The following is a 22,910-nucleotide window of genomic DNA, read 5'->3' as shown; positions in this document are numbered from 1 at the left end:
TTGACCACCTGTTGTACCACTGCAGGAAGCTTATCCCCTTGTAGACAATCACCGATCCTTCTTCTCAATTCCCACAAGCGCATGATCATGATCCTGATTTGGTCAACCATGTCATGCATAGGCAAAAATTTTAACTGCTTCACCTTGTTGTTAAAACTTTCTACCAAGTTGTTGTTGATATGATCACACTTGATGGCAATGTTAAATCCTGACCTATACCATAATAGAAAATGGTAGGTGTTCACCCATGGACCAAACTCAGGGCATAATGTCATTATCTTACCAAGATGATATGAATGTGTCTGTTTAGTGTAAGATCTTGCTGTTGGCCACATGCGACCAAATTCTTCCCCTCTGAATCTTTTGATCAAATTCATCCACATATGGCCGAAGCACTCCCTCTGCTCACAATGGGGGAAAACATTCTTCACTGCGTTTTCTAGCCCTTTGCGTGCATCTGTGTGGACTGCCAAAGGTGACACTTGCCCTATGCATCTTTTCAACTGCATCATGAACCATGTCCACGAGACCTCTGTCTCTGACTGAAATAAGCCAATAGCAACAGGGAACATCCAGTTGTGTCCATCCAAAGCATTGCAAGCTGCCAATTAACCATTCCACTTGCCAGTCAAAAATGATGAGTCTATGCTCAAATATGGACGACACCCTGCCTTGAAGCCATCAATGCAAGGCTTTAAAGCCATAAAAAACTCAGAGAAAAGGACTCTTCGATCCTCTGTCACCTCAGTATCTATCTCCACACCACTGCCAGATGACCTCTTCTCCACCTCTGCATTGAAATTATAAAGCATCCTAAAAGTATTTGCCCAGTCACCATATAATTGTTTCATTGCCCTTTGTTTTGCCTTCCACACTGTGTTATACTTCACCTTAATGGGGCATTTCTTTTCCAAGTCTACTTTAAGTTTCTTTGCAGTAGTGTTTGGTTTCTTGGCTAGAATAGGAGTGATCTTTTCTGCATTCCAAAGTTGTGATGTCATGGTTGATACTCTCTGTGAACTTGTAATACAACTATGTTGGTGAGGGATTTGATTCACCCTAATGGTACTTCCATCAGGTTGGCGTCTAGCAGATATGTACCACTTGAAAGGCTTGACGCTTCCATCAAAACCTCTACATCTTGCATAAAACTTCTTTCTATCAGTCCACTTAGTCTTGGCATCAAACTCATGTTTGACTGCATAAGTCTTGAAACACATCCTAAACTCATCCATGTTTGGGAACAACTTCCCAACTGCAATAACATGGTTTTCCTTGTCATACACATTTACCAACCCATCATCATGTGCATCATCTACATCATCTGCAGCATCTTCCATTAGTTGTCCATCCACATCTTCAGTTCTATCTCTGTTAGCATCAGTATCAGTATGCATACTAGATTCACCATCCTTCTCCTCCTTATCTTCATCAGCTACTGGAATGCCAAAAAATTTGGCCATCTCAGTGTCATCCATTGGTGCAATTGTTGGGAAACGTAGCAATTTCAAAAAAAAATCCTACGCACACGCAAGATCATGGTGATGCATAGCAACGAGAGGGGAGAGTGTCGTCCACGTACCCTCGTAGACCGTAAGCGGAAGCGTTATGACAACATGGTTGAGGTAGTCGTACGTCTTCACGATCGACCGATCCTAGTACCGAATGTACGGCACCTCCGCGATCTGCACATGTTCAGCTCGGTGACGTCCCGCGAACTCACGATCCAGTAGAGCTTCGAGGGAGAGTTCCGTCATCATGACGGCGTGATGATAGTGATCATGAAGCTACCGACGCAGTGCTTCACCTATGCACCGCTACGATATGACCGAGGTGGATTATGGTGGAGGGGGCACCGCACACGGCTAAGAGATCAATGATCAACTTGTGTCTCTATGGGGTGCCCCCTCCCCCGTATATAAAGGAGTGGAGGAGGGGGACGAGGCCGGACTCCTAGGCGCGCCCCAAGGGGAGTCCTACTCCCACCGGGAGTAGGATTCCACCCCTTCCATGAGTAGGAGAAGGAGGGAAGGAAGGAGGAGAGAGGGGGAAGGAAAAAGGCCCCCCCTTCCTAGTCCAATTCGGACTAGAGGGGGAGGGGCGCACGGCCTGCCCTGGCTGCCCCTTCCTCTCTCCACCAAGGCCCATGATGCCCATTACACTCCCCGGGGGGTTCCGGTAACCCCCCGGTACTCTGGTATTCGTCCAAACTCTCTCGGAACCCTTCCGAAGTCCAAACATAGTCATCCAATATATCGATCTTTATGTCTCAACCATTTCGAGACTCCTCGTTGCGTCCATGATCATATCCGGGACTCCGAACTACCTTCGGTACATCAAAACACATAAACTCATAATATCGATCGTCACCGAACGTTAAGCGTGCGGACCCTACCGGTTCGAGAGCTATGTAGACATGACCGAGACTCATCTCCGGTCAATAACCAATAGCGGAACCTGGATGCTCATATTGGTTCCTACATATTCTACGAAGATCCACAACTAGGGAAAAGCTTATAGGCAGACGCTTACTAGTAGCAAGGTTTATAACCCTCGCTACTTCTACTTACTAGTAGCGCGGGTTTTTACCCCTTGCTACTACTAAGTTGGTACTAGTAGCGCGGGTTTTTAACCTGTGCTACTACTAAGCGGTCTCTATCGTGCCCTCCCGGGACATGCCATAGTAGTAGCGAGGGGTACAAACCCGCGCTACTACTAAGTTGATAGTAGTAACGCGGTTTTATACCCCTCGCTACTACTAAGTACGAGGTAGGTGAAATCCCCATATCCTCGGCCGAATCCCTCATCTCTCCCTCACTTTCCCCCTCTCTCACTTTCCTCCTCTCTCCCTCATACTCCAGCGGTGGCCGCCGCTGGTACACTCTGCTTTCTTCCCCCTCCCTCTCCGAGATCCCTCCGGTGGGCGGTTGCCTGAGCTCCTCGCCGCTGCCAAGATGCGGAAGCGCGACCTCGGCATCCTCCTCCTCGCCGCCTTCACCGTCTTCTTCTCGCTCCAGGTCAGCCCTCCTCCTCCTCCCCCTCTCCGATTCGATCCGGAACCCTAGCTGACCCATCCCCCTCCTCCTCCGGCAGCACGAGGGCGACTTCTCGTTCCGGGAGGCGTGGTACCACCTATCGGACGACGGGTTCCTGATCAAGCACGACGTGGACCGCCTCCCGCCGCCGACCTCAACGGCGACGGCCGCCGCGAGGTGCTGCTCCCCACGCACGATGCCAAGATCCAGGTCCTCCAGCTCCTGGCCCACGCCGGGCTGGCCTCTGCGGCCGCCCTCGACAGCTTCAACGAGGCGCGCGTCATGGCCGAGATCTCCTTGCACGATTGACAGCATGCACGGGGTCGAGATTTTTTTTTGGTTTTTCAAATTAATAGTAGTAGCGCGGGTCACAGACTCGCGCTACAGATAGTTAGTAGTAGCGCGTGTCGAACCCGCGCTACTACTAACACACGTACTAGTAGCGCGGGATGCACCGCGCTACTACTACTAGTTAGCTGTAGCGCCGTAGTAGCAGTGCAGGCACCCGCGCTACTACTAGCTTTGAACCCGCGCTACTACTAGGCTTTTTCCTGGTAGTGATCTTTATCAGTCAAACCGCATAACAACATACGTTGTTCCCTTTGTCATCGGTATGTTACTTGCCCGAGATTCGATCGTCGGTATCTCAATACCTAGTTCAATCTCGTTACCGGCAAGTCTCTTTACTCGTTCCGTAATACATCATCCCGCGACTAACTCATTAGTTGCATTGCTTGCAAGGCTTATAGTGATGTGTATTACCGAGAGGGCCCAGAGATACCTCTGCGACAATCGGAGTGACAAATCCTAATCTTGATCTATGCCAACTCAACAAGTACCATCGGAGACACCTATAGAGCACCTTTATAATCACCCAGTTACGTTGTGACGTTTGGTAGCACACAAAGTGTTCCTCCGGTATTCGGGAGTTGCATAATCTCATAGTCATAGGAACATGTATAAGTCATGAAGAAAGCAATAGCAATATATACTAAATGATCAAATGCTAAGCTAACGGAATGGGTCAAGTCAATCACATCATTCTCTAATGATGTGATCCCATTAATCAAATGACAACTCATGTCTATGGCTAGGAAACTTAACCATCTTTTGATTCAACGAGCTAGTCAAGTAGGGGCATACTAGTGACACTTTATTTGTCTATGTATTCACACATGTACTAAGTTTCCGGTTAATACAATTCTAGCATGAATAATAAACATTTATCATGATATAAGGAAATATAAATAACAACTTTATTATTGCCTCTAGGGCATATTTCCTTCAGTCTCCCACTTGCACTAGAGTCAATAATCTAGATTACACAGTAATGATTCTAACACTCATGGAGTCTTGGTGCTGATCATGTTTTGCTCGTGAGAGAGGCTTAGTCAACGGGTCTGCAACATTCAGATCCGTATGTATCTTGCAAATCTCTATGTCTCCCTCCTTGACTTGATCGCGGATGGAATTGAAGTGTCTCTTGATGTGCTTGGTTCTCTTGTGAAATCTGGATTCCTTTGCCAAGGCAATTGCACCAGTATTGTCACAAAAGATTTTCATTGGACCCGGCGCACTAGGTATGACACCTAGATCGGATATGAACTCCTTCCTCCAGACTCCTTCATTTGCTGCTTCCGAAGCAGCTGTATACTCCGCTTCACACGTAGATCACGCCACGACGCTTTGTTTAGAACTGCACCAACTGACAGCTCCACCGTTCAATATAAACACGTATCCGGTTTGTGACTTAGAGTCATCACGTATCCGGTTTGTGACTTAGAGTCATCCGGATCAGTGTCAAACCTTGCATCGACGTAACCATTTACGACGAGCTCTTAGTCACCTCCATAAATGAGAAACATATCCTTAGTCCTTTTCAGGTATTTCAAGATGTTCTTGACCGCTGTCCAGTGATCCACTCCTGGATTACTTTGGTACCTCCCTGCTAAACTAATAGCAAGGCACACATCAGGTCTGGTACACAGCATTGCATACATGATAGAGCCCATGGCTGAAGCATAGGGAACACCTTTCATTTTCTCTCTATCTCTGCAGTGGTCGGGCATTGAGTCTGACTCAACTTCACACCTTGTAACACAGGCAAGAACCCTTTCTTTGCTTGATCCATTTTGTACTTCTTCAAAACTTTATCAAGGTATGTGCTTTGTGGAAGTCCAATTAAGCGTCTTGATCTATCTCTATAGATCTTGATGCCCAATATATAAGCAGCTTCACCGAGGTCTTTCATTGAAGAACTCTTATTCAAGTATCCTTTTATGCTATCCAGAAATTCTATATCATTTCCAATCAACAATATGTCATCCACATATAATATTAGAAATGCTATAGAGCTCCCACTCACTTTCTTGTAAATACAGGCTTCTCCAAAAGTCTGTATAAAACCATATTCTTTATCACACTATCAAAACGTTTATTCCAACTCCGAGATGCTTGCACCAGTCCATAGATGGATCGCTGGAGCTTGCACACTTTGTTAGAATCCTTTGGATCGATAAAACCTTCAGGTTGCATCATATACAACTGTTCTTCCAGAAATACATTCAGGAATGCAGTCTTTACATCCATTTGCCAAATTTCATAATCATAAAATGCGGTAATTGCTAACATGATTCGGACGGACTTAAGCATCGCTACGGGTGAGAAGGTCTCATCGTAGTCAACTCAATGAACTTGTCGAAAACCTTTCGCAACAAGTCGAGCTTTGTAGACAGTAACATTACCGTCAGTGTCTGTCTTCTTCTTGAAGATCCATTTATTCTCGATGGCTTGCCGATCATCGGGCAAGTCAACCAAAGTCCACACTTTGTTCTCATACATGGATCCCATCTCAGATTTCATGGCCTCAAGCCATTTCGTGGAATCTGGGATCATCATCGCTTCCTCATAGTTCGTAGGTTCGTCATGGTCAAGTAACATGACCTCCAAAACAGGATTACCGTACCACTCTGGTGCGGATCTTACTCTGGTTGACCTATGAGGTTCGGTAGTAACTTGATCTGAAGTTACATGATCATCATCATTAGCTTCCGGACTAAATGGTGTAGGAGTCACAGGAACAGATTTCTGTGATGAACTAGTTTCCAATAAGGGAGTAGGTACAGTTACCTCATCAAGTTCTACTTTCCTCCCACTCACTTCTTTCGAGAGAAACTCCTTCTCTAGAAAGGATCCATTCTTGGCAACGAATGTCTTGCCTTCGGATCTGTGATAGAAGGTGTACCCAACATTCTCCTTTGGGTATCCTATGAAGACACATTTCTCTGATTTGGGTTCGAGCTTATCAGGTTGAAGCTTTTTCACATAAGCATCGCAGCCCCAAACTTTAAGAAACGACAACTTTGGTTTCTTGCCAAACCACAGTTCATAAGGTGTCGTCTCAACGGATTTAGATGGTGCCCTATTTAACGTGAATGCAACCGTCTCTAAAGCATAACCCCAAAACGATAGCGGTAAATCAGTAAGAGACATCATAGATCGCACCATATCTAGTAAAGTGCGATTACGACGTTCGGACACACCATTACGCTGTGGTGTTCCAGGTGGCGTGAGTTGCGAAACTATTCCGCATTGTTTCAAATGAAGATCAAACTCGTAACTCAAATATTCTCCTCCGCGATCAGATCGTCGGAACTTTATTTTCTTGTTACGATGATTTTTCACTTCACTCTGAAATTCTTTGAACTTTTCAAATGTTTTAGACTTATGTTTCATCAAGTAGATATACCCATATTTGCTCAAATCATCTGTGAAGGTGAGAAAATAACGATACCCTCCGCAAGCCTCAACATTCATTGGACCATATACATCAGTATGTATGATTTCCAACAAATCTGTTGCTCGCTCCATTGTTCCGGAGAACGGAGTTTTAGTCATCTTGCCCATGAGGCATGGTTCGCAAGTACCAAGTGATTGATAATCAAGTGATTCCAAAAGTCCATCAGAATGGAGTTTCTTCATGCGCTTTACACTAATATGACCTAAACGGCAGTGCCACAAATAAGTTGCACTATCATTATCAACTCTGCATCTTTTGGCTTCAATATTATGAATATGTGTATCACTACTATCGAGATTCAATATAAATAGACCACTCTTCAAGGGTGCATGACCATAAAAGATATTACTCATATAAATAGAACAACCATTATTCTCTGATTTAAATAAATAATCGTCTCTCATCAAACAAGATCCAGATATAATGTTCATGCTCAATGCTGGCACCAAATAACAATTATTCAGGTCTAAAACTAATCCCGGAGGTAGATGTAGAGGTAGCGTGCCGACCGCGATCACATCGACTTTGGAACCATTTCCCACGCGCATCATCACCTCGTCCTTAGCCAATCTTCGCTTAATCCGTAGTCCCTGTTTCGACTTGCAAATATTAGCAACAGTCAAATACCCAGGTGCTACTGCGAGCATTAGTAAGGTACACATCAATAACATGTATATCACATATACCTTTGTTCACCTTGCCATCCTTCTTATCCGCCAAATACTTGGGGCAGTTCCGCTTCCAGTGACCAGTCCCTTTGTAGTAGAAGCACTCAGTCTCAGGCTTAGGTACAGACTTGGGCTTCTTCACTTGAGCAACAACTTTATTGCCGTTCTTTTTGAAGTTCCCCTTCTTCCCTTTACCTTTTTTCTTGAAACTGGTGGTCTTGTTGACCATCAACACTTGATGCTCCTTCTTGATTTCTACCTCCGCAGCCTTTAGCATCGCGAAGAGCTCGGGAATTGTCTTATCCATCCCTTGCATATTATAGTTCATCACGAAGCTCTTGTAGCTTGGTGGCAGTGATATTGAAGAATTCTATCAATGACACTATCATCTGGAAGATTAACTCCCAGTTGAATCAAGTGATTGTTATACCCAGACATTTTGAGTATATGCTCACTGACAGAACTATTCTCCTCCATCTTGCAGCTGTAGAACTTATTGGAGACTTCATATCTCTCAATCCGGGTATTTGCTTGAAACATTAACTTCAACTCCTAGAACATCTCATATGCTCCATGACGTTCAAAATGTCGTTGAAGTCCCGGTTCTAAGCCGTAAAGCATGGCACACTGAACTATCGAGTAGTCATCAGCTTTGCTCTGCCAGACGTTCATAACATCTGGCGTTGCTCCTGCAGCGGGTTTGGCACCTAGCGGTGCTTCCAGGACGTAATTCTTCTATGCAGCAATGAGGATAATCCTCAAGTTACGGACCCAGTCCGTGTAATTGCTACCATCATCGTTCAACTTTGCTTTCTCAAGGAACGCATTAGAATTCAACGGAACAACAGCAGGGCCATCTATCTACAACAACATAGACATGCAAAATACTATCAGGTACTAAGTTCATGATAAATTAAAGTTCAATTAATCAAATTACTTAAGAACTCCCACTTAGATAGACATCCCTCTAATCATCCAAGTGATCACATGATCCATATCAACTAAACCATGTCCGATCATCACATGAGATGGAGTAGTTTTCAATGATGAACATCACTATGTTGATCATATATATCTACTATATGATTCACGTTCGACCTTTTGGTCTCAGTGTTCTGAGGCCATATCTGCATATGCTAGGCTCCTCAAGTTTAACCCGAGTATTCTGCGTGTGCAAAACTGGCTTGCACCCGTTGTATGTGAACATAGAGCTTATCACACCCGATCATCACGTGGTGTCTCGGCACCACGAACTTTCGCAACGGTGCATACTCAGGGAGAACACTTATACCTAGAAATTTAGTGAGAGATCATATTATAATGGTACCGTCGATCTAAGCAAAATAAGATGCATAAAAGATAAACATCACATGCAATCAATATAAGTGATATGATATGGCCATCATCATCTTATGCCTTTGATCTCCACCTCCAAAGCACCGTCATGATCACCATCGTCACCGGCGTGACACCTTGATCTCCATCGTAGCATCATTGTCGTCTCGCCAACTATTGCTTCTACGACTATCGCTAGCGCTTAGTGATAAAGTAGAGCAATTACATGGCGATTGCATTTCATACAATAAAGAGACAACCATATGGCTCCTGCCAGTTGCCGATAACTTCATTACAAAACATGATCATCTCATACAATAAAATTTAGCATCATGTCTTGACCATATCACATTACAGCATGCCCTGCAAAAACAAGTTAGACGTCCTCTACTTTGTTGTTGCAAGTTTTACATGGCTGCTACGTCCTGAGCAAGAACCGTTCTTACCTACGCATCAAAACCACAATGATATTTCGTCAAGTATGTGCTGTTTTAACCTTCACAAGGACCAGGCGTAGCCACACTCGATTCAACTAAAGTTGGAGAAACTGACACCCGCCAGCCACCTGTGTGCGAAGCACGTCGGTAGAACCAGTCTCGCGTAAGCGTACGCGTAATGTTGGTCTGGGCTGCTTCATCCAACAATACCGCCGAATCAAAGTATGACATGCTGGTAAGCAGTATGACTTGTATCGCCCACAACTCACTTGTGTTCTACTCGTGCATATAACATCTACGCATAAACCTGGCTCGGATGCCACTATTGGGGAACGTAGAAATTTCAAAAAAATTCCTACGCACACGCAAGATCATGGTGATGCATAGCAACGAGAGGGGAGAGTGTCGTCCACGTACCCTCATAGACCGTAAGCGGAAGCGTTATGACAATGCGGTTGATCTAGTCGTACGTCTTCACGATCCGACCGATCCAAGTACCGAACGCACGGCACCTCCGAGTTCAGCACACATTCAGCTCGGTGACGTCCCGCGAACTCATGATCCAGTAGAGCTTCGAGGGAGAGTTCCGTCAGCACGACGGTGTGATGACGGTGATGATGAAGCTACCGACGCAGGGCTTCACCTCAGCACCGCTACGATATGATCGAGGTGGATTATTATGGAGGGGGGCACCGCACACGGCTAAGAGATCAATGATCAACTTGTGTCTCTATGGGGTGCCCCCCTCCCCCGTATATAAAGTGGTGGAGGAGGGGGAGGAGGCCGGCCTCCTAGGCGCGCCCCAAGGGGAGTCCTACTCCCACCGGGAGTAGGATTTCACCCCTTCCATGAGTAGGAGAAGGAGGGAAGGAAGGAGGAGAGAGGGGGAAGGAAAAAGGGGGCGCCGCACCCCCCCCTTCCTAGTCCAATTCGTACTAGAGGGGGAGGGGGCGCGCGGCCTGCCGTGGCCGCCCCTTCCTCTCTCCACCAAGGCCCATGAGGCCCATTACACTCCCCGGGGGGGTCCGGTAACCCCCAGTACTCCGGTATCCGTCCAAACTCTCTCGGAACCCTTCCGAAGTCCAAACATAGTCATCCAATATATCGATCTTTATGTCTCGACCATTTCGAGACTCCTCGTCATGTCCGAGATCATATCTGGGACTCCGAACTACCTTCGGTACATCAAAACACATAAACTCATAATACCGATCGTCACAAAACGTTGAGCGTGCGGACCCTACGGGTTCGAGAGCTATGTAGACATCACCGAGACTCATCTCCGGTCAATAACCAATAGCGGAACCTGGATGCTCATATTGGTTCCTACATATTCTACGAAGATCTTTATCGGTCAAACCGCATAACAACATACGTTGTTCCCTTTGTCATCGGTATGTTACTTGCCCGAGATTCGATCGTCGGTATCTCAATACCTAGTTCAATCTCGTTACCGGCAAGTCTCTTTACTTGTTTCGTAATACATCATCCCGCAACTAACTCATTAGTTGCATTGCTTGCAAGGCTTATAGTGATGTGTATTACCGAGAGGGCCCAGAGATACCTCTGCAACAATCGGAGTGAAAAATCCTAATCTTGATCTATGCCAACTCAACAAGTATCATCGGAGACACCTGTAGAGCACCTTTATAATTACCCAGTTACGTTGTGACGTTTGGTAGCACACAAAGTGTTCCTCCGGTATTCGGGAGTTGCATAATCTCATAGTCATAGGAACATGTATAAGTCATAAATTTTCTAAAAGTGAAGTCTATATATTAATTCAGTATCATGATGCAATCATGATCTATAATACCTCCGAGTGATTCACCAGTAATCCCTATAATACCTCCGAGTGATTCACCAGTAATCTCCAAGCTTTATCAATCCCCACACCTGCACATGTTCCTCACTGAGTATCGCAAAAAAAACAGGCCCAACATGTTTTGAAGTATGATATACCAGGTCATACAGTAGAAGACAATCATAAGGAGAGAACCAGACCAAAAGAATAAATCCAGAATTCAACTGAAGTGCCAACCCAGATAGTATAGCTATGGCACCAGTACAGCGGGACTAACACCAGCAATAGTGGTAATCCAGAGCTAATACTTAATCGGAAATAATTCCAATGCAATCCCTTGTTAACCTGCCCAAGTTGCCTCCGCACGGCCACTCTGTAACTCTTCAAGATATCACCGCCACTATGTGCTAGCTTTGCTTCCTTTCAGAGGATTCAAGAACAGATTCACATACATCTCTCATCATTTTAAGTGCAGCTGGCTTATCAGTCACATTATTAAAGCCTAACTTCTCAATGAGCTGCTACAAAGACAACACGCCGGCAATAGCAGATATTCTTCATACCATTGTGCTTCACAAATAAAAGAAATACTGTTAGTTTTTGGTTTCATTAGTACTCATACACATACAGTTGCAGAATTATGTAAAGCAGATGTGAATACTAACATATCATATTGAACTCCTCATGGCCTTGTAGCTCTGGGTGTCACCATCACGATCACCCATCGTCTTCATCATCTGACATCTTCACAATAAAATCAGAGTAAGAAACATTGTAGTCATGAACTACATTATGCGAAATTATCAAAAACAAGAGATACTACATTAGGAGTGCATGGCTCCTCCACGTTTAAAGGAGGAAAGCCAGACTTCTATCTTAATGCCCGGCGGAGGGGAGCCAGTCGACGCCCACTGGCTCGACTTCGCCGAACGTAGGCGCCGCCAAGGGAGGGCGCACTGGTGGGGTTCGGGGCGGGCAGCACGGGGGCCGGGGCGCTGCCGAGGGATGTCGCCCTGTGACGCAGTGGACGAGGCGAGTGGGCGGGGCGGCGCTCGCGATTCTTGGGCAGCGGACGAGGGGCGGCGTCCACGGGCCGGGGTCTCCGGCAGCGGGCGAGGGCGACGGCCTCTGGCAGCGGGCGGTAGGACTGGGCGGGGTTGAGCAGCGGGCGGTAGGACTGCGCGGGGTTGCGCGGGTGTCGGGCAGCCGACGGGGCGTGCGGCGGCGAGCGGGCATGGCCGAGGACACGGAGACGCGGCCCACGTTGGCGAGCGCGCAGGAGAGGGAGGAGGGTGAGATCGAGGACGACGACTCCTCGTCGGCGGCACCGCGCGGCGCGCTGGGCAACCGCCGCACCCGCTGGACGACGCTAGGATTTCTGGATGTTCTAGGACGGGAGGAGATCGGGAGAAAGAACAACCTGAACCAGGACGATAGCTCCAGATCCAATCGCCGGTGAAGACGCCGTGTGATTTGGTTTAGAATAGTAATCGTGGATAGTTAGGAAGGGTCTTTAGCGGCAAGATAAATAGACTCTATTTTTTTGGTGAGAACACAAAATATTGGCGCAAACTACAGTAAACCAAAATTATGTGGTGGGAAAGTAATTCTTTTTGGAGGGAATGTTTAGAATAATGAAATAAATTAGAAAAATAATATTTCAAAGCAATATGAGATATATATGCCGCTAAATCGTCTCACGACCGTCACCTTCCCTCCGAACTAGATCGGGAGATTCCCGATGAAATCATCCCACGTTCGTCATCTTCCCTAAGTCCGACGGCATGTGGGAAGCTTGCATCCATGGCTGGTGGAGAGGCTCGAGCTCGCGGGCGAAGGTCGGGAAGAGGGACAACGGAACTGCTTGGTCAGCACCGAGGATGGAGGAAGCGGGCGACGGGAGCCATGGCCGACCAGGAGCGACGTGCAAGGTCAGAGGGGCGGTTCGTCGGCCGGGGCTTGCCGCTCGGGTCAGGACGGCACGAGCTGCGGCCTAGTAGGGGTGGCCGTCGCGCGAAATTAGGGGTCGTGACTGGTGCTAGCGCGTTGTCGCCGGATGACCCGGTTGTAGGTACAACCAGGTTTGCACTACAATTTCGAAAATCATTTCAGAAAGCAGCAAAAACTTGGCCAATTTTGAACTACAACTCACAGAAACCTCATGTGGCCCTCACTTTAAAACTACTAGGTTATACTCTTGCCTTGGAACACAAGTACAAATGGGATGGGTTGATGAGACGGTCGATCTATGTCAGTCTTGGTCTCACATTTTGATCTTGAGATGGGGTGATCTTAACATCTTTCATCTTACCAGACAGTCCGTGGAGGGTTCCTCCGCGCCAGACTAGGTCCAACATAATCTTGTCATTTTTGTTTCAACGAAAACCATAAAGATTCAATTGTGTAAATTCACAACCAAACCAATTTCGTTTTGAGATCTGTTGTGTTTAGGAACGTGTTGTTTCATCATGGATCTACATTGTGTATCTTTGTTTACTCCCTAGTCGCCATGACAAAATTGAAACTTGGGATATATGTCAAATATTTGTGCCCTTGCCCGTCAGATCCGTCCTGCATCAGATCCACGCACGAGGGGGTGAAGGAGCCTTGCCGCCGCCGCCGTTGGCCAGGTTTCACCCGGTCACGCCCTCTGGCAGCGACAGGGGATGGGAGGAGCAGACGGCAGGGCACTGGGGGGTGTCTAGGGATCCCTCCGGTCATCGTCCGCAGCTCGCACCACCTGGTGCTTGGGACCACGGATCTGGCGAGATCGCCGCCACCACCAAGACCCAGAACACCCCACCACCGGAGGCCACATCCGCGTCACCCGCCTCCCAACGTAGCCGCTAGGAAGCCGGACCGCGCCGCCGCGACCCTCCGCATGGCGACACCCTTGTCCGTCAGATCCGTCCCGCATCAGATCCACGCGTGAGGGGGCGAAGGAACCCTGCCGCCGCCGTCCTTGTTGGAATCTCATGGTTTAGTTGCTATATCCATTTCTACTGGTATAATTGATGCTAATGTTGTAGTTTAATTTTAAAAAAGTATCAAATTTCAAAACAGTTCTTCGAATTTTAAAAAAGTTAAACAATTTGAAAAAATTCTTTCGTTTCGAAAAAAGTTCATCAAATTTGAAAAAAGTTCATTAATTTTTTAAAAAGTTCACAAATTAGAAAAAAATCATCAATTTTGAAAAAAGCTTCACGAATTTGAGTAAGAGTTCATGGATTTCGAAAACAAGCTTCATCGGTTTTAAAAGGAGTTCATGAATTTGAAAGGAATCCGCGCATTTAGGAAAAAGGATAAAGAAAAAAAAACATAAAAACAAAATAAAAACGACAGGAGAAAAAACCACGAAATGACAGAACAAATAAAAGAAGTAAAAAAGCATGTATATCACGAGAATGTATCCAGTGCAACGAGCTAACTCGTGCAACGAATGCACCAGCTGCACATGACCCGTCGAGATTGGAATAAGAGGGACAGGATCTGGGCTGCTGGTACATTTTACAAAGGGAACCTTGTAGTATTATTGAATACTACGAATAGTACTGCCCAATCCTGTATTGATGCCCAATCCTGCTGTTGTTTGCGGAGACGTGATCAAACCGAACTTTTTTGTTTGACCAAGTTGAAAAATCATTTTCTCAAGTTTTAAAAAGAGATTTTCTTCAGTAGACTTGGTTACTGTGACCAATCCATTAGTAGTGAGAGTAAATTTTGACACACTTGTTCTACACATGCAATACTCACCTTTGAACTGATGCAACGAGTATATATAACAAAAAAAACTGAACGAACTACACCTGCAAACAGTGATTTTCTTCTAATAGACACAGATTTAATGGATCTACTCATCTGTGAGGTTTCTAGTTACAACCGTACATTACATAGCTTAACTGTATCCATCAAGTGTGATTGTCAGGTAACATATCTCAAGGCTTAACACTAACCTAAACGAGCAAGCTTATCAAAATACCCAAACCACACAAACCAACCCCAGTTAAATCAACTCACGGCTTAACACTAATCATGGATTGCATGGCGCCATCCCCTCTGTTTCCCGTTGCACTTCACTGAATATGTACTGGCTCTGAAACTCCAAGTACGAACAATACAACTGCCTGGTAGAAAGAAACATGATTCTATCATATAAGGGGTAGCCTGCAGTCCAAAGAACAAATTCAGGAAAAAAAAAACAGATCTTAAGCGATCCAGGCAAGGCCATGCTAAGATCAAAACTTCAAAAGTGATTTGGTTGGACAACAATTGTCTTTATAATGCTGAAAAACTACGACATATTTGCAGAATTAAATCTTGTTTGAGTGTCTATTAGAAGTGTCTCACTTGCTAAAGTACAGAGCAAGAATTTCTGATGATGATGCTAAAAATATCTATTACAGATGAACATCTTCTCACTTATCTTCAAAGTTTCAGATGATGATGCTGAACATGTTCTCAATTATCTTCCAAGTTTCAGATGATAAATGATGCTGAACATGTTATCTTCAAAGTTTCAGATGATGCTGCTGCTGCTGCAGTACAGAGCAACAACACACATGAGAAAAAGGAATTGTGCTCAGTACACATAATAATAAGGTTGCGCTAATTGGCCAAATAGTCACATGAGCACAATGTATAGCAGTTGTCTGGAAAATGAAGTTACACATAAAGACAAATCAAATCTTGAAATCTATGTGAAGCTAGGCTTAGCAATTCCCTTTCTAGGTCATACAATCAACTTCCTGAAGCTAACAGTAAGGCTCATTCAGAGTTACATAGAATAATTATACAGAACTGGATAAACCAATCATATGCATGCTTCAACAAAACGCCTGCAAAGGTGAGCTCCTAGTTCTAGGTAATCATTTTTCACGTAAAAACCATTGCGTGTACACATCACAGGAAAAAGTAGTAATTGACATCACAGAAAAAAAGTAGTAATGAACAAACTCTTGCCGTGTACGCGGGCTCACAGGTAATCATTTTTCACATACATACTCAGTCGTTCATGTACGACTTTAGTATAAATTGAGCGAAGTACTTGACTAATTATCAGAGCAGACATAGCACATCTATATTCCTCTCTAACAATTGTAATTAGTGATAAAATTTCACCATTATGGTTGCATCTCGTGCATAAATTCAGTGCCCATACTGTCCAATTTCTGAAATGGGTTCAAACGAATTGGGGCAACTGAGGAGGAATCAGAAGAACCAATATGGCTGCCCATGAATAATATAAGAACGAAATACAGTGCACATACCTCGGATCGTTGAGCTGTAATGGCGGATGGACGGATCCTATGCAGCAGTACGGTCCATCCACAGAGCTACAACCTCGCGTCGCTACATAGGCGCAAGCGCAATCACACCGAGCCGCCGCTCAACTACATGATTTGGATCCTGGGCGCTGGTGTTTCAACGCCGGCGGTCCGAGAGGGAGAGGGAGTTCTCGAGGAAGAGGAGAGGGAGACGCCAAGTCACCCAATTTTTCTGCTAACCCTAGCTCAACCTAGCGCCCTGGTTCAGTGGTACAGAAGATGGCGAAAGGGGAAGACACAAAGTGGAGTTTGGAGGTTGTTTGGCTCGATTTTGCTACACTTCAAGGTCCCTTTGCAAAATGTACCAGCACCCACATCTTTGATTGATCCTGTCCCTCATATTCCAATCTGACGGCTCATGTGCAGCCGGCGCATCTGGTGCACGAGTTGGCTCGTTGCACTGGATACGTTATCTGTATATCACAATCGATGGGATAGCCTAGTGGTTTGCGTTCTTTCCTTTGGTATGGAGGTATTATCGGATCGATCCTGTCAGCTGCACTTTTCCTGTGAGTTTGACGAAAAGAAAATACAAAAGTATACAACTACGACCGGATCAATCCTGTCAGCTGCACTTTTTTTGTGAGTCTGACAAAAAGAAATACAAAAGTATAATACCATTTAAATATATAAACACTGTATATTTATGTGTCCATATTTGTTATTACATATATATGCACTGTATATTTACGTGTATATATATATTTGTGTGTGTCTAGATTCACGTGTATACACATATATACAGTCTATGGACAACACATAAAAATGTATATTTACGTGTATAATATAATATATACATTGTATATATACATTTTATTCTTATATATATATATATATATACACTACATATTATGTGTATTGTATAATATACGTAGGACCCTTCTTCATAGACTCGTAACATTGAACATTGAATATACATAGGACCCTTCTTCGTAGAATCGGAACAACACGCAAAATTGTATAATATACATAAGACCCTTTTTCAATACTTTCAACATTTTTCAATTTACAGTGAACTTTTTAGTATGCGATATTTTGTGTAAAAACACACTGAACATTGAACATTATTTTAATATACAATGACCTTATTTAAATATACGATGAACTTTTTTGTATTATAAAAAAGTTCATCGTATATATATTGAACATTCTTTTAATATACCATATATATAAATATATGTATAATTTTTTAATATACGATACATACACTGCGTATGATCAGAAGAATATGCAAAATCTGAAAAAAAGATAAAAGAAATACGAAAAAAACAGATAAAAAAACGCAACGGACCAAAGTATACAAAGATATACGTCTGCTATTTTAAACGAATGGTGCAATCGCGGAGGTTCTTGCGCGGTTTCGAATCCTTGTGGGCGGCGTGCTTTTATTTCTCCGAAGTTTTGCAATTAATTTATGTGGTATAAAAGACTATATGCCTTCTGTAAGAACTAAGTGATGCATTGGCGCAGCGGTCAGAGTGCTCTTGCGGTAACCCAGCCACTGGGTTCGAATCCCCGCGGCCGCACGGATGTTTCTTTTTCGTAATTTTTCTTCTCTTGAAAGACACTTTTTTCGCAAACGGGGATGATATACAAGTTATTAAATAGTAAAAACTAAGGTTTTTTTTCGCAAAAGAACATGCAACGTCAACACCTGACAGCCGGACCCAATGGTCAAATACACTGTCAATACGCTATTATACGCAGTTTATATCATTTTGTAACAGATTGCCCCAGACATAATACTGACATGTAAAAATTACGAAAAGTGGTACCAATCTGCACGTACTGCCCCAATTATGATACTTCCATGCAATTAACTCATTTTCGATTTTCATCTCACAAGTCCCTATTTTGGCAGAAAACACCCTAGTTTTAAAATGGCAACAACTTGGCCATTTCAAATCCAAATTTAACAAATTAAATATATATTCCTATCAAGAAAGTGTGTTCTATCCATTTATAAACTTTTTTCATTGTTTTGGTTAATTGAAATTGGTGCAATTAAAGTATATTTTAATTACTCCTTAAAGCTTGCAAAAATCATAACTTAATATCTATAAATTCGAATAATATATTTTTCCACTGTTTTACTTGTAACTAATGCAACGTCACACTGATGTTGCAATATATTTCCGAATATTACCACAAATAGTTATTCTGTTGAAATACCTAATCTCTATTATAATAAAATAGCTGCCTCGCGCAACAGAATTTGTTTGTCGCAATATCGCTACCATATTGCAGTTTGTTGCAATAGTTAGCCACTTTTTTGCAACAATATTTGGAACTAATGCAATGTCACGCTGATGTTGCAATATCTTTTTGAATATTGCCACGAATAGTTATTCTGTTGAAATACCTAGTCTCTATTACAACAAAATGACTGCCCTCACGCAACGGAATTTGTTTGTCGCAATACCGCTACCATATTGCAACGCCGATACAGTTTGTTGCAATATGAGGCCTGTATTGCAACAAAGTTAGTATTTATCGCGACGCAACTAAGTTATGGCAATATGTGCGGCCTATTACCACAACCGGAGAATTTGTGGTAATATTGCATTTTATTGCAACAAAACGTACTTGTAGCAATAAATTTTGTTGCAATAGGCCGGAATCCTTGTAGTGAGTCATGTTTTTCTAGTGATGATGAATGAAGATAATCCATATGTCCAAGAAGTAGCAATCATGCCTTAGGCTTGAGAAGCATCGAGGATTATTCTAGTGCTGCAATGTGGTATACATGAGCAATTCTATCAATTTGTCCCTTCAATATCCTTCACAGGAACTGGGTGGGAAGAAGAGGCAGTGCAAGGATTTGTTTGATCTGCCTCCCATGATGGTCGTACGTCCTACATGGCGTTCGTTGCAAGAACAAGCGACCAAGAATGCATACCAGCCGCCACCGGGATTCATGTGCTATCCATCACATGATTGAAAAGTGACTTTGTGTTTGGTAGTGGAAAACCATAACTATGTACTAGTAATTATATTGAAGTGTCTACTTATTAGGCCATTCTTACCCGAGAGTTTACCAGTATGAGTTTTTACACGTCGACGAGAGCAAGAGTCATGTCGGATAATTTAAAATATACATTGAATATTTTGTGAAAATACGCCGAACAATTTTTAACTACACAGTGTACATTTTCGTGATATATGATGCACAAATTATAAATATACATTGAACATTTTTGTAATATACGTCGAACTATTTTTCACTACACGTTGAACAATTTTGTTATATACACTAAAAACATATTTAATACGTATTGAACATTTTATGATATACGCTGAACAATTTTGGAAAATGGAGAACAAATTTTTGAATCCATGAACAATTTTGAAATCATGAAAAAAAATTGGGATTTCAAACCATTTTCTTGCAAACAAAGTATAAAAGTAAAACTGAAAAGGATAAAATGAAAGAAAAGAAACAGGAAAAATAAACAAAAGGTAAAAAAAGGAAAAAAACGGAACAACTAGCAAAAGAAAAAAAACGGTTAAGGTTCCCAAAACCAGATCTCGCTCGAAGTGGGCCGGCCCGTGCGCCTCGTTCGCTCCCTTCGCTTCAGCGAAGCAGCGACGAACGGACACGCACGCGCGTCATACCAATAATCCTAGAAACACAGACCTGTTACGGGGTTTTACATGATCCTTCAACTAACTAATATCCCCCCCCCCCCCCCCCCCCCCCAATTTTCAGTTGGGGTGGGCCCCTGCCTCCCCTAATCTCCAATTCTATTGGTCCATTTTAGTTAGTCCGTAAAATCCTTTAGTAAAGATCCGTGTGTCTAGCATTGCCGGGCGTCATACAGGATCGCCCGTTTCTTCGTTCCGGGCAAATCGGCGCACACCCTCGCTACGGCATGGGCTTGGTCCATTTTCATTTTTATTCTCTGCGTTCCAGCGCTAACCGCGATAACCAGCTGGGCCATATCACTGGTCGTGGCTACAGGCCCTTTTTTCCCTTTTGTTTGCTCATCAACTTGCAAACCTGAAAAGATCGCTCTGCCTTTTCTTTTTCTCCCCTGTTCTTCCTCGATTCCTCATCTCCTCTAGTTCGGGCCGTGACAAAATCCACGTCTAGACAGGACTGGGCAACATCTGAAATTCATGATCGCTGCAGAGGACTGCAGCTGAGCTTCTTAAGGTAATCGCTGCAGAGGACTGCAGCTGAGCTTTCTTCAGGTAATTGCCATTTTTTTCTGCCAGCAAAATATCTTCCCCTGCATGCATGATTGCTGTCTTTAGTTACAGGACATGCTGCTTCTTTATCGTGTTCAGGACGCTTTGGACCAATCATCCGCACAGTGGCATCTTTGATTCAACTAAATCCGATTGGAATTCTGAGAAGTGGGCTTTTTCTAAATGTTTTGGTATAAGAACCTTTTTTTATTCAAAGGAATTATATGGAATTTTGGAGGATTCTGCTCTTTGGGATTTTCCCCCGATAAAGCTTGTTTGATTTGTTGGACTGAGAACCATATGAATTTCACGCGCAATTCAAAAGAAGAATATTTATTGAGTCTAACCTCGTCGATTTGTTCCATTCAAAAGTGACATGTCAAGAGTTTGTGACATGTCCCATGCTGAAGTCTAGCGCTGTCTAATGTTTTCCTAAAAGTGTAGTATAGTAATAGTATTGAAAAAGAAGTGTACTGTCATGTGCGATGAGAATCTAAGAGCCAGATCTAATTGACTCATGAAGAATGTTTTTTTCTTGTCTTAAGGGTATTGTGTTTGTAACTGCAAATGGATCACCGAACTATTACCTCAAAAAAGTACTGGAGCGTATTCTATTTGATGAAAGCGCAGAACCAAAGGCCCTATCGTTATCACTTCTGGAGCACATCACCAACAGTTTCTCTGATGACAAAGAAATTGGTTGTGGTGGCTTTGCAACGGTTTATAAGGTATGCATATACAGCAACTCTCACTTAGTCAGCTGCCCTCATCTTGATCATGGTTTCTGTGAAACTTAAGTTGACGCTGCCAAAGCATGTTGCGGTTATAAGGATTTTAACTTCATTCGCTCAGGGGAGGAAAAGAACAACGACAATGTTGACTGGGCAAGGGTGTCCCTTTTCAATAATGCGATCGCGGCCGCCGCGTTGCGTGAAATTGCGCGGACTGGTACGAGGTTTACATGGACTAACAAACAGCGCTCGCCTGTTCGCTGGGTACTCGACCGTGTTTTCTGTACTCGAGACTGGGGGGTGCTCTTCCCTCTATGTACCCTAGTTGCCGAGACGTGCATAGGATCCAACCAAGTCCCTTTAACTTTATCCTCTGGGGAGGACATCGCTCGGCGCAGTAGAAGATTATTCTTCAAAACTGCATGGTTTGAGGCCGAAGGTTTCGCCCAGATGGTTACGGACCGCTGGGAGCTGATTGGGAATCAGCTGGGCCGCCAACGCGGCCCTGTGGAGTTTTGGTCCTCCGCGGCTGCGTCACTGAGGGCCTTCCTTCGGGGCTGGGGGGCTAACCATGGCAGCGAGTCTAAAAGAGAAAGGGAGCGGCTTTTCGAGGAGATCGGATACCTAGATGCCCAGGCCGATGCCAGGGCTTTCTCTGAAGACGAATGGGCACATAGATACTCTCTGGAAAACCAAGTCTTGCGATCCTGAGAGCGGAAGAGGAATATTGGCGCCATAGGGGCGGTGTCAAGTGGGTCACGAAAGGAGACGCTAATACCAGATACTTCCATGCATACGCCAATGGCCGCAAGCGCAAAAGTTCTATTCTGAGACTTCAGTCAGAGAATGGACCTCCAGTGACCCAAAGTAAGATTGTGAGTCATATTTATGACTTCTTCATCGGGCTGTTGGGAACAACCGAAGAGAATGGACTCACCTGCGAGACGATTTGTGGGATCTAACGGAGAAAGTGTTTCACCAGGAAAACGATGCCCTTGCATTGTCCTTCCTGCCGCAAGAAATAGATAGGCCCCTTCCTGACATGAAGAATGACACGGCTCCAGGGCCGGATGGGTGGCCGGTGGAGTTCTTTAAGAAGTTCTGGCCTGTCCTTAGGGACCTGTTTTCATGTGATAGTGAACGGCTTCGCCCTTGGCACTGTAGACACATCCTGCCTCAATTATGGTGCCATTTGCCTGATCACTAAGGTCAAAGGGGCGGACGCCATAAAGCTGTTTCGCCCAATTACCCTCATTAACGTTCCCTTCAAGATATGCCTACGCCATCAGGCTGGCTCCTATAGCACAACATACTATTCTTAAGAGCCAAACTGCTTTTCTCAAGGGGAGAAATATCCTTGAAGGTCCGATAGTGCTAATGGAAATAGTACAAGAGCTTAAACGAACTAGGAGGCAGGGAGTAATCCTTAAACTGGACTTTAAAAAATCCTACGACCGCGTGAACTGGGAGTTTGTGCGGGAGGTCCTCCTCAAAAAGGGTTTTGAGGTAGGATTCGTTCATCGTATCATGAACTTGATTACCGGCGGGCACACCGCGGTCATAATCAATGGCGAGATGGGGAAGTT

The 22,910-nt window shown here is 44.2% G+C and overlaps 2 long non-coding RNA genes across 2 annotated transcripts; both read right to left on the bottom strand.

Moving 5' to 3' along the window:
• Positions 1 to 11,195: 11,195 nt before the first annotated feature.
• LOC123494683 (uncharacterized) lies at positions 11,196 to 12,569 on the bottom strand. The gene is made up of 3 exons (XR_006666120.2): positions 12,499 to 12,569; positions 11,744 to 11,822; positions 11,196 to 11,648 (listed from the first exon to the last, which is right to left on the bottom strand). It is a non-coding gene; the product is annotated as an uncharacterized lncRNA (long non-coding RNA).
• A 2,328-nt stretch (positions 12,570 to 14,897) lies between these two features.
• Positions 14,898 to 16,631, bottom strand: LOC120968060 (uncharacterized). Its single transcript, XR_005762132.2, has 2 exons — positions 16,346 to 16,631; positions 14,898 to 15,613 (listed from the first exon to the last, which is right to left on the bottom strand). It is a non-coding gene; the product is annotated as an uncharacterized lncRNA (long non-coding RNA).
• Between the last annotated feature and the right edge of the window lie 6,279 nt (positions 16,632 to 22,910).

Source organism: Aegilops tauschii, chromosome 7 (genome assembly GCF_002575655.3).
Source record: "Aegilops tauschii subsp. strangulata cultivar AL8/78 chromosome 7, Aet v6.0, whole genome shotgun sequence".
Taxonomy (NCBI): Eukaryota; Viridiplantae; Streptophyta; class Magnoliopsida; order Poales; family Poaceae; genus Aegilops; species Aegilops tauschii.
The sequence above is the reverse complement of the archived record's forward strand: the minus strand, read 5'-3'. Positions and strand labels throughout refer to the sequence as shown.